The sequence below is a fragment of the Ictidomys tridecemlineatus genome, chromosome 1, assembly GCF_052094955.1.
Source record: "Ictidomys tridecemlineatus isolate mIctTri1 chromosome 1, mIctTri1.hap1, whole genome shotgun sequence".
NCBI classification, from domain to species: Eukaryota; Metazoa; Chordata; class Mammalia; order Rodentia; family Sciuridae; genus Ictidomys; species Ictidomys tridecemlineatus.
The window spans coordinates 51,352,743-51,367,823 of NC_135477.1; the positions used below are offsets into that span (position 1 = coordinate 51,352,743).

At 55.9% G+C, this 15,081-nt stretch overlaps 1 protein-coding gene across 7 annotated transcripts in view; it reads right to left on the reverse strand.

Moving 5' to 3' along the window:
- The window catches only part of Pald1 (phosphatase domain containing paladin 1), a 63,117-nt gene extending 48,795 nt beyond the window's left edge, over nt 1-14,322 (reverse strand). The window contains exon 1 of one of the 7 annotated variants that reach the window (XM_078040964.1): nt 14,190-14,322. The gene's annotated coding sequence lies outside the window, so the exon portion shown is untranslated. Of the gene's footprint in view, nt 1-8,269; nt 8,552-13,168; nt 13,440-13,550; nt 13,675-14,189 lie in introns of those variants that run through there. The other 6 variants (XM_078040965.1, XM_078040963.1, XM_078040967.1 and 3 more) reach the window with 6 other exon arrangements.
- Nucleotides 14,323-15,081: the final 759 nt, after the last annotated feature.

A 15,081-nucleotide genomic window follows, 5' to 3' on the forward strand; every position in this document is an offset into this window, starting at 1 on the left:
TCAGCACCCATCAGCTCCACACTCTGGCTGAGGAGTCGTGATAAGCAGGATCCCAGGAGATGACTCCGAGCAGGAGGCTCAGGGAAAGGCCAGCCAATCCTGTGCTGGGGTCAGGAACACAGAGCCAAGGCCATGCAAGCAGGCAGACCTGGCATCCAAGTCTGGCTCACCACTGACCTGCTGTGTGACCTTGGCCAAGTTATGAACATGTCTGAGCCTGGTTCCTTTATCTGTAAACTGAGGGTAATGTTGACTTCTACATCCTAGGGACATGGCAAGGATTACAGGAGACAATGTAGGGAAAGGGCCAGTACTTAGTAAACATCAGGAAATCTTATTTATTCCCCTCCCACCATCAAGCCGACCCCCTCTCTCAATCCTGAAACGTGAGATGTCAGAAGAACAATTACATCCCTCAAAAGAAGGAAATTCTGACACGTGCAGTAACAGGGGAGGGTCTGGGGGACATGCTGCCCAGTGTTCCAGTAAGTCAGACACAAGAGTAGAAAAGAGGTGAGTGGGGACAGTGAGACAGGCCCCCAGAGTGGTCACTCCCCCCGGACTGAATCAGGAGGGCAGCCTGCGGGAGGAGGAAGGCCGGCCAGCTCTGCCGGGTCTGGAATCTCAGTTTGGAAAGATGAAGAAGTTCTGGAGGTGTCGCCATGGTGACGGCTGGCACGCTAATGTAAATAAATATGCTGGACGCACAGATTCAGTGTGAATTTTTTATGTGTTTTATACATAATAAAAAACTAAGATGTCATTTTAGGACTTTTCGTGATGCCCATGCTATGCCTGTGTCCACCCTTGGAGAGTCCAGGGCTGAGGCGGGACAGAGGTGGCGAGGCTAAGGGCACCATGGGGCAGGGGCTGGGGCCGCTGGGGACCCAGAGCTGCCTCGGGGGCTTTGTGAGGAGGTGGCCCTGGACCAAGCGGGCACCAGCCAAGGCGTGCCCGCGTCCAAGGCAGCCACCTGCACCTGCGCCCACCAGGGACACAGAGAGCAGCCCCGCTCGGACCCACACAGGTGCACACACGCTGCCCCAGGCCCAACCAACACAGCCCCCCGCAGCCCCCCGGCACCCACCAGGGAAGGCAAACTGCGGCTGGACACCGTCTCTGGGACAGGAGTAGGGACAGGCGCAGGGGAGGAAGAGGGGGAAGAGGGAACTGCTGCTCACTGGGCACACGGACAGCCACGGGACCCCGAGACATGGCCCTGCGAGGCCCTCGCGCTCCAGCTGGCCCACCTGACTTTCCCTAAATTTTGAGACAGAATCTCATTAAGCTGCTTAAGGCTTTGTACGTTTCTGAGGCTGGTCTTGAACTTGAGGTCTTCCTGTCTCAGCCTCCCAAGTGGCTGTGCTTACAGGCGTGCACTACCACACCCAGCTCAAATCTAAAATTTTTTGAGCCCCAAGTGGAAAATTCCACCACAGATCTCCTGTGACGGGCTGAAGTCAAAATGTGGGCGCATAAAAATACTTTGGGCTCTGTGCACGATGTATATATGAACTCAAGTGAATGTCAGGCTTAGATATGATTCCCATCCCCAAGTTGTATGCAAATGTTTCTAATCTAAAATCTGAATTCTTCAAAGGCTTCAAATCTAAAACTTTTTTTTTTGGTACCAGGAATTGAACCCAGGCAGTTCAGATGATGAGTGCTGGAGCGGTACATGTGGCAAAGGAGCACTACACAGCAAAGAAAAGGAAGAGACTGCTGACACATGCAGCGGCACAGGTGGGGAGCGGACATGGGGTGAAAGAAGCCAGGTTAAAACAACTCACGTGTATTACCCATTTATACCAAACCCAAGGACAAGCAGGTGTGGTCCTCAGAAGGAGGTCGGAGAGGCCACTTATGGGGAAACAGTTGGGGAACAGACTGGGAAGGGACACCAGGGAGCCTCTGTGCTACCGGAAATGCTCTACAACATGACCTGGATGAGGGTTTCAGAGACACACCTGTAACCGTTCATCAAGCTTCGACCTGATTTACAACCTGAAATTACACCTCAGTTAACAAAATAAAATAGAAATAGCTAAAAACCCCACTCTCCTTCTCTGAGGATGGTAGCGAGGTGACTCTGGAAGGCTGCATGTGGCAAGGCCCTGGCGCAGGTCAGGTGGCGGCTACGAACAGGACTGGGAATCAGAAGGACCAGGGCTCACATCTGAAGCTCCTTCGGCCTAGATATGGGATTTCTTCCCTTTTTCTGATTTTGCTGTTGTTGTTGACCAGATTTTTTGAATTAAAAAAATAATCTGTCCTTACTGTCACAAGTCACAGATGTAGAAAGGTCTGCACCCTTCCCGTCACCCTCCATCCACTCCCCAGGCTCCTTCTGCACCTTTCCTAACCAAAAGGCCGGCCAGGAGTGTAGTGCACACCTGTGACGGGGCCGGAGGACCCGCAGCAGCCCAGCGAGGCCCTGTCTCTAAATAAAATGTGAAACAGGAACCCCTAGGTCCAGTCCCACACATGGGAAAGGTGGGGGTCTTGGGGTCTCTCGGTACCCAGGGAGGTCTCGCATTTGAGCAAAGTTCTGAAGAAAGCGACGTGGCACGCTATGGGGCGTCCCAGGTGAAAGGGACAGTCGAGGCCAGGTCCTGGGGTGCTCCTGGCGCACTGAGCAGCGGGTAGGAGCCTGAGTCTGGATGTCGGGTGGGGCTGTTCTGGAGGACAATGGCTGACACAGCAAATAAACAGGGAGCCACCGGGCGGCCTGGGACAGAGAAGTGCCCTGATCTGACCCTGTGGCTCGAACAAGATCACCCCAGCTGCTGGTGAGAAGAGGTGGCGGGGACAAGGACAGAAGCCCCCAGAACTGTTCAGCACCTAGTGCAATAAATACAGGTGGCGCTGGGTGCTGGGGTCAGCACCTGGGCCCCGGAAGGGGCTGGGGCTCGTGCTAGGTCCACTGGGAGGTGAGACCAAGGGGACCTCCTGACCCCTCGGTGCTGCAGTCAAGAAAGAGAGCCGCCAGGGGCAGCGGAGAGGGAGCGGGCGCCATCAGCCCTGGCGGGACAGGCGGAGGGAGGAGGAAGTGTGGGCAGGGCTGGACAGACAGACGGAAGGCTGCGGTCTCTACCCGGCTGCAATCACAGAAGGAAGCGGCAGGCGCTGCGGTCCCCGCAGAGAAACAGGAACCCGGCTTGAGGTTCGCGGGGGTCGCTCTGGAAATCAACGCCAAATACAGAGGGGACAGTGGGCCCAGAGAGAAGGGCGGACACTCTGCAGGCCTCACCGCCCACGGAGCCCAGGCCAAGGCCAGGCTGTGGGGCTCACAGGCCCCTCCCCAGACACAGAACTGAGTTCTGCAGGAGCACCTCGTTTAGAACCAGGAAGGCCACATGGGCCCGGGAGGGGGCAGGCAGCCGTGACCCTGCCTGGCCTACGGCTCCCACCTGTCACCCCGAACACGGTCTATGGGCTCAGGGTCCCCACCCAGCCTGGGAGTCCCCAGGATCCCCAAAGGGTGACACAGAACTCTGGGTTTCTAGAGGTAAAGCATGACTCAACCCAGAGGCCACGGATGTCTGCTTAGAGGAGCATCTGGTCTTTTTAAAGTGAGCTGTAATTCACATACCATAAAACTCACCTTTACACACACAACCCGACGGGCCTTAGTATGGTTCAGAGTCATGCACCCTCACCACCATCTAATCCCAGAACATCAAACTCAAAGAGCAAAACACAGAACACACGACCCAGCACATTCACCCTGAGATGTCCAAGAGCACTGAAAATAAGCACCCAGGGCTGGGGTTGTGGCTCAGCCGTAGAGCGCTCGCCTAGCACGGGCAGGACCCAGGTCCGATCCTCAGCACCACATAAAAATAAAGGCATTGTGTCCATCTACACCTAAAAAATAAATAAATGTTAAAAAAAAAAAAAAGAAAAAGAAAATAAGCCCCCAGTCGAGTTGGGCTGGGGATGTAGCTCAGTTGGTAGAGCGCTCGCATGCACAAGGCCCTGGGTTCATTCCCCAGCACCACAAAAATAATAATAATAATAATAATAATAATAATAATAATAAGCACCCAGATACTACCATGTGATGCCATAGCGGCCAAACACCTACTTTGAACAGCCCAAAAGTAGAAATACGCCAATATCCAGCAACTGATCAAAAAATGAACAAACTGGGATCTATCCACACAACGGGCAGTTAAGGTCCACCAAAAGGAGCCAGGTCCTGGTACCCTGTGGCTGGACCTTGAAAACACTATGCTAAGTGAAAAGAGCCACATAAGAGCCAGCCACAGGGGCACATATCTATAATCCCAGCAGCTTGGGAGGCTGAGGCAGAAGGATCTCAAGTTTGAGGCCAGCCTCAGGAACTTAGCAGGGCCATAAGAAACTTTGCAAGACCCTGTCTCTAAATAAAATATGAACAAGGGCTGGGGATGTGGCTCAGTGGTTAAGCACCCCTGAATTCGATCCCCGGTACCAATAAGAGGAAAATAAAATAAAAATGCTTCACTGTACCTTGTATGGGTTTCCAAAACCAAAAGGTAATGAGACAGTCCTTGGCCACCACCATGGCACCTCACGCACCTGCACTGCTGAGTGGTGAGGGCCGAGTCTGCTCCTGTGTTTACCATCCAGCTCCTTCTCCATGAAGGCCACATGACACCATCGCATCCAGCACAAAGAAAGGTGGTGGTTCAAATCAGAAAAGAGCGGGCGGGGAGGGGAATCGGGCCACCTCATCCCCAAGGAGCCCGGATGTGGCCACTTCAAAGGGCAGCCTCCCGGCCGTCAGGGCCGCACTCGTGTTGAGAACTGGGAGGGTCCACCTCTGTGCCAAACTGCTGACTCCCACAAGAAGTGGGTTTAAGAGCTTCCCGGATTTCAACAGTGCCACTGTGCTGCCCGTATCTGCAAACCAGCCACAGGCTTCCAGGTTCCCAGTGAAGCCCGTTAGACGGACACCGGGGACTCCACACGGGCAGCCTGGGCTCAACCATGAGATCCAATGACCCCGGGTCACCCAGTCAGCCCAACAGGGTCAACACTCCTGTGCAGTGGGCAGAGGAAGCAGAGGCAGGGGCAGGAGAGGCCCTGGGGCAGGAGAGGTCAGGGGCAGGAGAGGCCCAGGGGCAGGAGAGGCCCAGGGGCAGGAGAAGCCCAGAGGTCGGGTCCTCTGATACCAGCCTAACACGGCCAGTCAGCTCAGGCACGGTCCCTCCAATGACACCAGCACTGTTCACTGGAGATCAGCTGACTTTCTAGTATTTCATCATGTTTTGATTTTGCTGGTTTTTGCAAGGTGGGGGGGTGGGCCCCAGGCCCCTGTATGCTAGGCAAGCGCTCTAACGCTGAGCTCGCCCCCAGCCCCCTTGGGTATTACAGTTACACAAAAACTGTGAGTCTAAGGCATCTACACTAGTCTTCTACCTATTTAGCTTATATTCCAATATAAATAATGTAAATCAATGAGTTAGGGTCCCCCTGTTTAAAAGGGGATCCACAAAAATCACACACACACACACACACACACACACACGCTGCATTTATATAAAATGTGGAAACTGTGCAAACCTATAAAGACAGAAAGCAGACTGGTGGGCTTGGGGGGGGGGGCTTTTCTCCCAGGGAGCTTTCTTCCTCTTCCACCTCCTCCTATAAGGTCCCTGAGCCCAAGGTGAGACCCTAAGTTACAAGACGACCCCACCCTGGGTGAGCAGAGGACTGCCCTGGAATGTCACAACACAGGATTCCTATCTCCTGGTCTCCGTTCATACAACGGTACTAAGAGACACTACTTTGAATTATTACATTTGGAAAAACCATGAAAACAAGCAATGTCAGGAGTGGCAGGAAATGGGTTTCGCTTATACACCATGAAATGTCAGAGAATATGCATGACAATGTCTGTTCAGAGTCTGGCCCTGACTGGCTGGGGAGGGAGCCTAAAAATCTAACACGGTGGTGCATGCCTGTAACCCCAGCAGCCCTGGAGGCTGAGGCAGGAGACTCGAGAGAGTTCAAAGCCAGCCTCAGCCACTTAGCAAGGTCCTATGCAACTCAGCGAGACCCTGTCTCAAAATAAAATATAAAACAGGTCTGAGGATGTGGCTCAGTGATTAAGTGCCCCTGGGTTCAATCCCCGGTACCAAAAAAAACAGTGTTTTAAAAACAAACAAAAAAAATCTCAGCACAGCCAGGTCCCTTCCTCCAAAAGCCCCAGACAGGCCAACCCTCTGCCGTCCACAGGCCAGGCAGGACTCTCCAGGAGGCCGGCGGCACCACCAGTAAGGGACTGGCAATGCAGTATTCTCCAGGCTTCAGAGGGCGTGCAGCACGGTACTCTTTTGCCCTTGCACAGGGCAGTCCCAAGACTCCTAACAAATCGCTCTCTCCTGGGGCCTAATTCCTGTGTCACTTCACAGAGACAGGAAGAGGAAGCCCCTGCAGCTGGCTGCTGCCTGGGGTCAGTGGATACACCAACAGACCCCTAGCCACACATTCACCAGCCCCCACCTGTAGGGGCTCCAAAGTCCAGGAGCTCCTGCAGCAAACTCTGCCCTGAGGGTGGGGAGGGAGCCCCACAAACACGGACACCACGCCCCTCAGGGTCTTCCAGGCCTGCCAATCAGAGTCCTGGGGCTCCGATGGAGGGCCACCCAGAGTGGGGTCAATACCCAGAAATACCAGAAAGGACAGGTGGATGCCTTCTGTTCCAATGTCTCCTCCCTGAGAAGCCTGCTCTACTGACTAACCACCTCCAGGAGGCTTCATCCTCCTCCCCCAAAGCCTATGGAGCCAAGGCTTGGGGCGGGGGAGCTGGACACCTGACCACATGCCCTCTGCACCCCGAGCATGGAGAAGCAGCCCCCAGCATGTGGGTGCAGACCTCCAATGGCAGGGCGGGGGTCACTCCCCAAGACAACGGCCAAATGAAAAGAGCAGGTTGCACAGCCAAACCCTGTGTGACCTCATGTACACGCTAAAACCAAAAATCACACAGATTCATGCAGAGGTACAGGAAAAAAATACCAAGGGCTACTGGACAGACTGCTGACAGCATGTCCTCTGGGAGAAGAGGGCAGAGAGAAGAGGGCAGAGAAGGAGTCTCACATTTTACTTTTGTCTTCCTGAAGCTGCAACTTGAATCTTTTATAAAGACAATTATTCTACAGTTTTAACATAATAATTGCACACACTGGAAAACTACTCAGCAATTAGAAAGTGGATGGAGAAACAAACAGGCAGCAATGTGGACATACTAAATGCCACCAAACTGTACACTTTAAAATAGTTACTTTTGGGCTGGGATGTGGCTCAAGCAGTAGCGCGCTCGCTTGGCGTGCGTGCAGCCTGGGTTCGATCCTCAGCACCACATACAAACAAAGATGTTGTGTCTGCTGAGAACTAAGAAATAAATATTTTTTTAAAAATAAATAAATAAATAAATAAAATAGTTACTTTTGCCAGGTGTGGTGGTGCACGTCTGTAATCCCAGCTACTTGGGAGGCTGAAGCAGGAGGATTACCAAGTTCAAGGCCAGCCTCAGTCTCAGTAACTTAAACCTTGACCCAAATTTTAAATTCTTTTAAAAAGTGAGGCGGGGGGAGGGCTGGGGATGTGGCTCAAGTGGTAGCGCGCTCGCCTGGCATGCGTGCGGCCCGGGTTCAATCCTCAGCACCACATACAAACAAAAATGTTGTGTCTGCCGAAAACTAAAAAACTAAATAAATAAATATTTTTTTTAAAAAGTGAGGGGGGGTGAAGGGTGGTGCCTGGCATGTTGCTTAGTAGTAGAGCACCCCTGGGTTCAACCCCCAATACCACCAAAAAAATAATATGTAAAATAAAACGGCTAATTTTATGTTAGGCAAATTTTACCCCGATTTAAAAAAAAAAAAATCAGGCAGGCAGGGAAAAATTATTGTGCCCATTTTGCAGATGAGAAAATTGGGTTCAGAGCAGGCAGTCAACTGCCAGACCAAGGCTTCACCCAACGGCTCAGGCCACGCTCAGAGTCTCATAGAGATCTGCTCCCGAGGGATCTGCAACTCCAGGGCAAGCTCCAGGGGGGGTCCTTCTCTCTGGGGCTACTGCAATCCACCGCTTCCCAGCAGGCCTTGGAGTAACCGGGCAGAGCCTCCTGCAGGGGCCTCCAAAGTCCATGAGCTCCTGCTGGAGACTCTGCCCTGAGGGTGGGGAGGGAGCCCACCCCCCTCAGGGTCTCCCAGGCCTGCCAATCAGAGTCCTGGGGCTCCGATGGAGGGCCACCCAGGGTGGGGTCAATACCAACCTCTGGGGTCCTAGGATAAAGGGTGACGTCACCACAGGGTGGCCATCAGGATATATCCACTCTTTGGGACAGCAGGAGAGGAGTTACTTCCTTCACAAGGTTCTCCAGTTCCAGGAAAAGAAACAGAGGAAGATAAGTTTCCCTCCATGTTTTCCAAACACAATCTTCCAGAATGCTCAAGGGTCCTCCACTCTGGGACAAGGCAGCGGGACACACAGCCTTCAGGTGGACAGGGCCTGCGGCTCAGCAGGATGCAGAGGCTGGCAGGATCCCAGGTTACCTGAGGACACCAACCCCTCTCCCCCAGCAGGGCCGCGCCTTGCAGTCTCTTGGCCTCAAGGCCATTTCCAGGGGGACCCAAAGCCCTCCCACAGCCCTCCCAGCAATGCACCTCCCTCCTCCCTCCTCCCTCCTCCTGAAAGCCCAGTTCCCAGGAGTCCAGGGACTTCTGCAGTAACACAGCCTGTTCCCGAAGTCCCAGGAGTCTGCAAAGGTGAGGGGGGACCTCCCTGCAGAGAGCTCATGGGGCAGAGCGGGACAAGCCCAGGCTGTTCATGGATTTCCTACAACTGGAATAGGAACGGCTACAGCTCAGCTCCGAGGGGTGCCAGCCTGGGCCGGGGCACTCTGACGAGAGTCACAAGGCATCTGGGTTCACTGCACGCACAGGTCCTGGAACGTCAGGTTACGGCCAGTCCACGTGCAGACTGCAGGCCCCCGTTCCAAGCCTCCACGAGACATCACCCTTGGCACGCAGGTCCCTTCCCCAAGGCCAACACAGGCATAGGCAGCAGGGACACCAGCACACGGGGCAGCAGCAGGGTGTGACATAAGGTTGGCATGCGGGGAGCTCACCTCTGTGAGGGGAGAGGGGTGAACCCAGGGTCAGGGACCCCAAATCTAGATGCCATCCAGGCTCCTTCCCCCACATGGCACCACACACGTAGTCCTGTCCCTCGGGTGTCACAGGTCTCTCCTCTGCTGAGAAAACATTCCTCACGCCAATATCGGCAGCACCTAGGGCTGGGGGTGTCGCTCAGTAGTAGAGCTCTTTCCAAGCATGCGTGCGTCAGTCCCTGAGTTCAACTTCCAGTACCACCCAAATACCACCAATAACCACAGCACCCACTGTCACGCCTAACGTCTAATGAGCACACCCTGCGCCAAGTAACCCAGGCCTCTCGGCGCACTACCTCCTTTCACCCTTGCCACATTCCTCTAAGGGAATTCTCATCAGGCACAGAGAGGTTGTTTGCCACCCGGGGCCACACAGCTAGTGAGGGAAGGTGAAGGACTCCAGACCCTGGTGGTCAGCCAATGCTCTTAGGTCACTACAGGTCTCTCAAAGGTAGAAGATGGGGAGGGGACGCAGCTGTCACAAGTTCCGAGTGCTTCCTTGGACTACATCCCCACAGCCACAGGCCTAGGGAGGGAAACAGCCCTCTCCCAGGCTGTCTGCAGCTCCCAGGCCCACCCCTGTGCCGTGTGCCAAGTGCCCAGCTTTAGGAGGCCTAGAAGGCCAGTCTGAAGCCCCTGGCCTAGACCGGGAGAGGCAGGAGAGGCACAGGAGAGGCACAGCTGCCCGCTGGGAGCTCAGAGGCATGATTTGGGGCTATTCTTAGCGCACCACTGGCTCCTCTCCCGGAGGCCCAGCAGGCGGCAGGCCCAAGCTTCCCCACGCCCGGCCTGCCATTTCCTGACCCTATGTGGAGGTCCCCCTGGGCCAAGGAGGGGCTGGTGGGCCCAGAGAGAGGACAAAGCACACCAGCTTTCAAATGAGAAGTCCACACAGCTGCCAGCCCACCCCAGGCCTGGGCCAAGTCCCCTGGGCCATGCATCTGGCTACCAAGGAAGCCCAGGGGAGGCTACATTCAACACCCCACCCCGTGATGACTGGGCACCGCAGGCTTTCCACCCTCCAACATCCCCCCACCCCTGGGGCGTTACTGGTCCCCCTGTAAAGACAGACAACTAAGGCCTTCAGTGATTTGTCGAAGGTCACACACGGAGTTAATCTCAAACCCAGCGAGCGCCCAGGGTGGACAAAGACACTCAGCTGCCAGGTTAGACCGAGGAGACAGTCTAGAGGTTAGACCAGCCAGGGGTAGGGGGTCTGTCCTCACCCAGGGTTGGGGGAGGAGCCCATGCGGGGCGGGGGCAGGCAGTGGCCCTCATCACTGACCTGCAAGCTGGGTTTCAGGAGGAGAACCCCACAGTCAGGTTCCTCCTTATACTGGGAGAGCAAAGAACCGTTGAAGCCGCTCACCCAGGCCAGGCAGCCACACTCAGGAAGCTCCCAGAGGCCCAGGGAAGACGGGAACCAAAGGCTCAAGGAGGCTGGCGCAGTGGTACATCCTGGAATCCTAGCAACTCCGGAGGCCGAAGCAGGAGGACCTCAAGTTCAAAGCCAGCCTCACAACTTAGCAAGACCCTACGTAACTTAGAGAGACCCTGTCTCCAGATAGAACATAAAGAGGGCTGGGGATGTGGCTCCAGGGTTGAGTGCCCCTGGGTCCGATAACTGGTACTAAAAAATAAATAAATAATGGTTCAGGGCTGGGGTGTGGCTCAGTGGTGCAGTGCTTGCCTAGCCCGCGTGAGGCACTGGGTTCGAGCCTCAGCACCACATAGAAATAAATAAAGGTCTATCAACAACTAAAAACAAATAAATAAAATAAAGGCATTCTGTCCATCTGCAACTAAAAATATTTTTTTTTCTTTTAGTAACAAGTGTTTTTTTTCTTTTTTTTTTTTTTTTTCTAAAAATATTTTTAATAAATAAATAAAGGTTCAAGGAGGTGCTGCAGGTGCCCCTGGCATAGACCCTGCCTTTAGGGAGTGGGAGGTCAACTGTGGATCGCAGTAAAATAGGAAACGGAGCTTTTAGGGTCCTCAAACCCCAAAGTGGGAATTTAGAAAGGAAACCACACCACAGAGCGCCGCTGTCAGACCTTGGTCTGCGCTGTCAAGGGCCACCCCTGAAGGCCCACAGCTGACTCTACATCAGCCAAGGTACTCAAGCCCCGTGTATGTGCCCCTGGGTCCTGTATCTGCAAATGTCAGCTCACATCCACGTGCTCTGCTAGGCCCACCTACTTGTCTGCTTCCCATACAGGTAGGTTCAAATCCCCGCAAAGACAGACAGGCAGCGTCTGTGTCCCTGGGTCGCTTGCTCATCCCACAGTCGTCCTGGCCTGTTCTCCTGTACCTGTGTCCACTTCCTGTTTCTGAACCTGGGCATGCACACACGTCCCATGCCCACACAGGCGTCCCCACCTGTGCCTGGGAGACCCAGGTCTGTGTATGCCACCTGTTGGAGGTGGGTGAGTATGTTCACTAAGTTACCACAGTGCTGGCCAAAGGCGTAGGGTGAGCTCAGCAATCCCCGTTCCCAGAACAGCACCCGAGGCTGGGCACACACACTACCATCTCGGCACAGTGTTCCAGAAAAGCAGATACCTGCCAGGGATGATGAGGGGGTGCAGAACCCTAGAGACAGCAGAACCTCACAAGAGGGAGGGCAGAGTTGCCCCAGCCCCCATCCGCCGCCATGCCAACACCAAGGAAGGAGAGCACCACAGACACACCGTGACCCGGGGCCTGTCTGCACTCACCGGAAACCCAGTCTGGCCCAGAGCCTCCCAGCCTCCCAATCTCCCCAGCCCCCAGCAAAGGAGGCTTTTCAGAAAGGAAGTGAGGGCTTCCTCCCATGTACCTCTGAACCTCTCCCAGGGCTGGCTCTAACCCCAAACCTCAGGAGCCCCAGGGCAGCTGTGAGAGTCCTGTGCCCAGCCTGACCAGAGAAACCAAATGGGTTTCTAGACCCCAAAACAAAATCTGGAAATGAGGGTGGGGCATAAACAGACAGAAGGATCTCCCGGACCCTCCCCCTGCTCCCTGTCCAGGCAAGAGTCCTGATCACCAGCAGGTAATCAGGAGGGGAGTCTGTCCTGGGAACTCCAAGGCACATCTGCATTGGCTGCTTGAGAAAAGCCATCACCCTAGTGACCCTGCAGCTGAAATCACTCCCCTAGCCATTACCAGTGTGGGGCTTCTGGGCATTTCCACTGTTACTGGTCCAGGACAGGTATCCTTCTGTGTACGGTGACTAGACTACCCAGACCCTCCCACCACCTACGGCCTCCCCAGCATAGCCCAGAGCCTGGCACCTAACAGGTGCTGGGTCACGGGGTTCCGGTTGTTCTGCAGAGAGCCCAGGAGATGGTACCTGGACCTCTGGTTGGGACAGCAGAGATGCCCAGAAGCTTTCCGAGGCCAGGAGGCATTTCCTCTGTCTCTGACTCCCCCCAAGACAACCATGCTGGCCACTGAAGGGGCACCACCATGGTGGCCACTTTAAGAAGCCCTCCACCAGGCTCCTTCTGAAAGGTCGCTGCCACTTCAGGAAAACTCTCTCAAGTTGAAAATGGACCCTCCTAGGAGACTCAAGCCCTCAGAGGAAGCGGGCCAGACGGAGCCAAGAATCAAAGCCTGTGCCCACAGCAGCCTGCGGACTCTTCCCCTGTGTGTGGACCTCAAAGCCCCTAAAGATGAATCGGGGACGCCATCTCGGGGGATGAGGGGCTTCTCTCCCTTCCACATCTCAGGTCGCTCAGCTCGCAGGCCCAGCCATGAAAAGCGGAGATGTCGCCTGTCTACTGCGACTCCAATCCGAGGGAAATCTCAGGACAGGGGACTGGCCCAGTGACCAGACGTACAAAACGACCGGGTCACCACCAGCCCCCCGTCGGCCTGGGAGGCATCCATGCCGCGGGGCTGGGTGGGGGCCCAGGACCCTCCTCTCCGGCATGGGGGGTCTGAGCAGCCCCGGGCTGGGCTGGGGCACGGGGGACCCGGGGCCGCCCTCCCGTCGCCACCCCCGGCCAGCTGCGTCGCTACCTGCCAGCCCGCGGCTCCAGGGGGCATCCGCGCTCCGGCGGCCGGCTCGCTGCGCCCGCACTGGGGGCGCCGGGGCAGGCAGCGGCGGGGGGCGCCCGGCGCGGGCTCCGGCTCGCGGCCCCCGACTTCCCCGGCCCATCCGCGGGCCCCGGAGGCTCCCGAGGGCAGGCCGCGCCGGGCCGAGCAGGCGACACGGGACAGCCGAGTCCGACGGCCAGCGGAGAGCGCAGCCAGCGCGCCGCGCGGCTCCCCGCGCCCGCGTCCCCCACGCCGAGGGGCGGACCCCGCCGGCCGCCAATCACCGCCCCGCAGCCGCCCGGCCGGCGGGAGCCCGCGCCCCTCCGCGGAGGGGCGGGGGGCTCCGATTTAAAGACACACTCACCCGAGCAGGTCGCGATGGGCAGCCCCGAGGCGCGAGTCCGGGGCGGGCGCGGAACGGCGGCCCCACCTCCCCTGGCCTGCTTCCTCCCTCCGCCCGCCCGCCCGCCCACCCTCGGCGGGAGGGAAAGTTTGGGGCGGGGGAGTCTGCCCGGGAAGCCAGTTCCTCTTCCCTCCTGTTCAGCTCGATTCCTTCTGGAAGATACGCCACCCCGACCTACAGCCTCCCTGGCTCTGGGAGAAAAGCAAATGCTACGGGCGCCACACCCCCTCGAAAACCACAGCTCCCCAGCAGACCGGCGTCTCTGCTTTTTAAAGGCAGGCCGAGCCTCGGCGGAACCGAGACGAACATCTGGGCTACGGAATCAGCCTTGCTGTGCTGTGCGACCTGAGCCCGGTGCTTGCCCTCTCTGTGCTTCAGCCTCTCTAGGTTTCTCAGGATGAACACATAAAGAGCACACCGTCGGCTCAATCGTGGTTTTCTCCTAAGCTCTGGACTCCCGAGGAAAGACGCCCCCCAACCCCTAGAGGCGAAAGAGAAGCAGGAATTTGGGGAGGGAAGGAACGCTCCTCCCTCACTCGGTGGCTCCAAACGCTGAGGTGCCCAAGACCCGGACTCCACCTGCCGCGCCGCTGGGCCCACCTGCATGACCCCTGGGCCCAGGCTGGAGCTAAGCTCTCCAGCCCCCGCGGTCACCCACGTGCGTTCCCTCTCACCATGGCTTCCTCTCCAGGAGTCTGGGCTTTGTTGTGTTTGTTGAGTCACTTCCTCCCTCTCTCTCTCCTGCACTCTGGGGAAATCCTCCTTCCTCACCTGTCACTACCTGTCTTACCCCCAATCAGAGCCCAGGACGAAGACAGTGCAAGCCCTGGAGCTCAGGGAAGGGGGACACACAGCCTTGGGTCTTACCAGACTTCCAGCACCTAGGGCTCAGGCTTCCCTGGGCCACGTAAAGAGCTAAATATTTTATTATCCCTGTTTTTTGTTTTTTTGGTACCAGGGATTGAACCCAAGGACACTGAATCACTGAGCCACATCTCCAGCCCTTTTTTATATTTTATTGGAGATAGGGTCTCACTCAGTTGCTTAGGGCCTAGCCAAGTTGCTGAAGCTGGCTTTGAACTCATGATCCTCCTGCCTCAGCCTCCCAAACTGCTGGGATGACAGGCGTGTGCCACCCTGCATGGCTATTATCCTTGTTTTTGTTTTTATTTTTTTTTAATATATTTTTTGGTTGTTGATGGACCGTGATTTTATTTATTTATTTTCATGTGGTGCTGAGAATCAAACCCAGTGCCTCATGCGTGCAAGCCAAGCACTCTATACCACTGAGCCACCACCCCAGCCCTTATCCCTGTTTTAATGGATGAGGGAATGGACCTGAGAAGATCTGACCTCAGCTCAGGCCTTCTCCAGCATAAGAGGTGGCCGAGAGGCAGAGAAAGCACAAGACTGGCCTTGAGAAGCAGACCTGACCTTCACGGTCCAACAGAGCTGGGCTCAATTCGGCTCACAGTTCACCAACTGTCTGGTC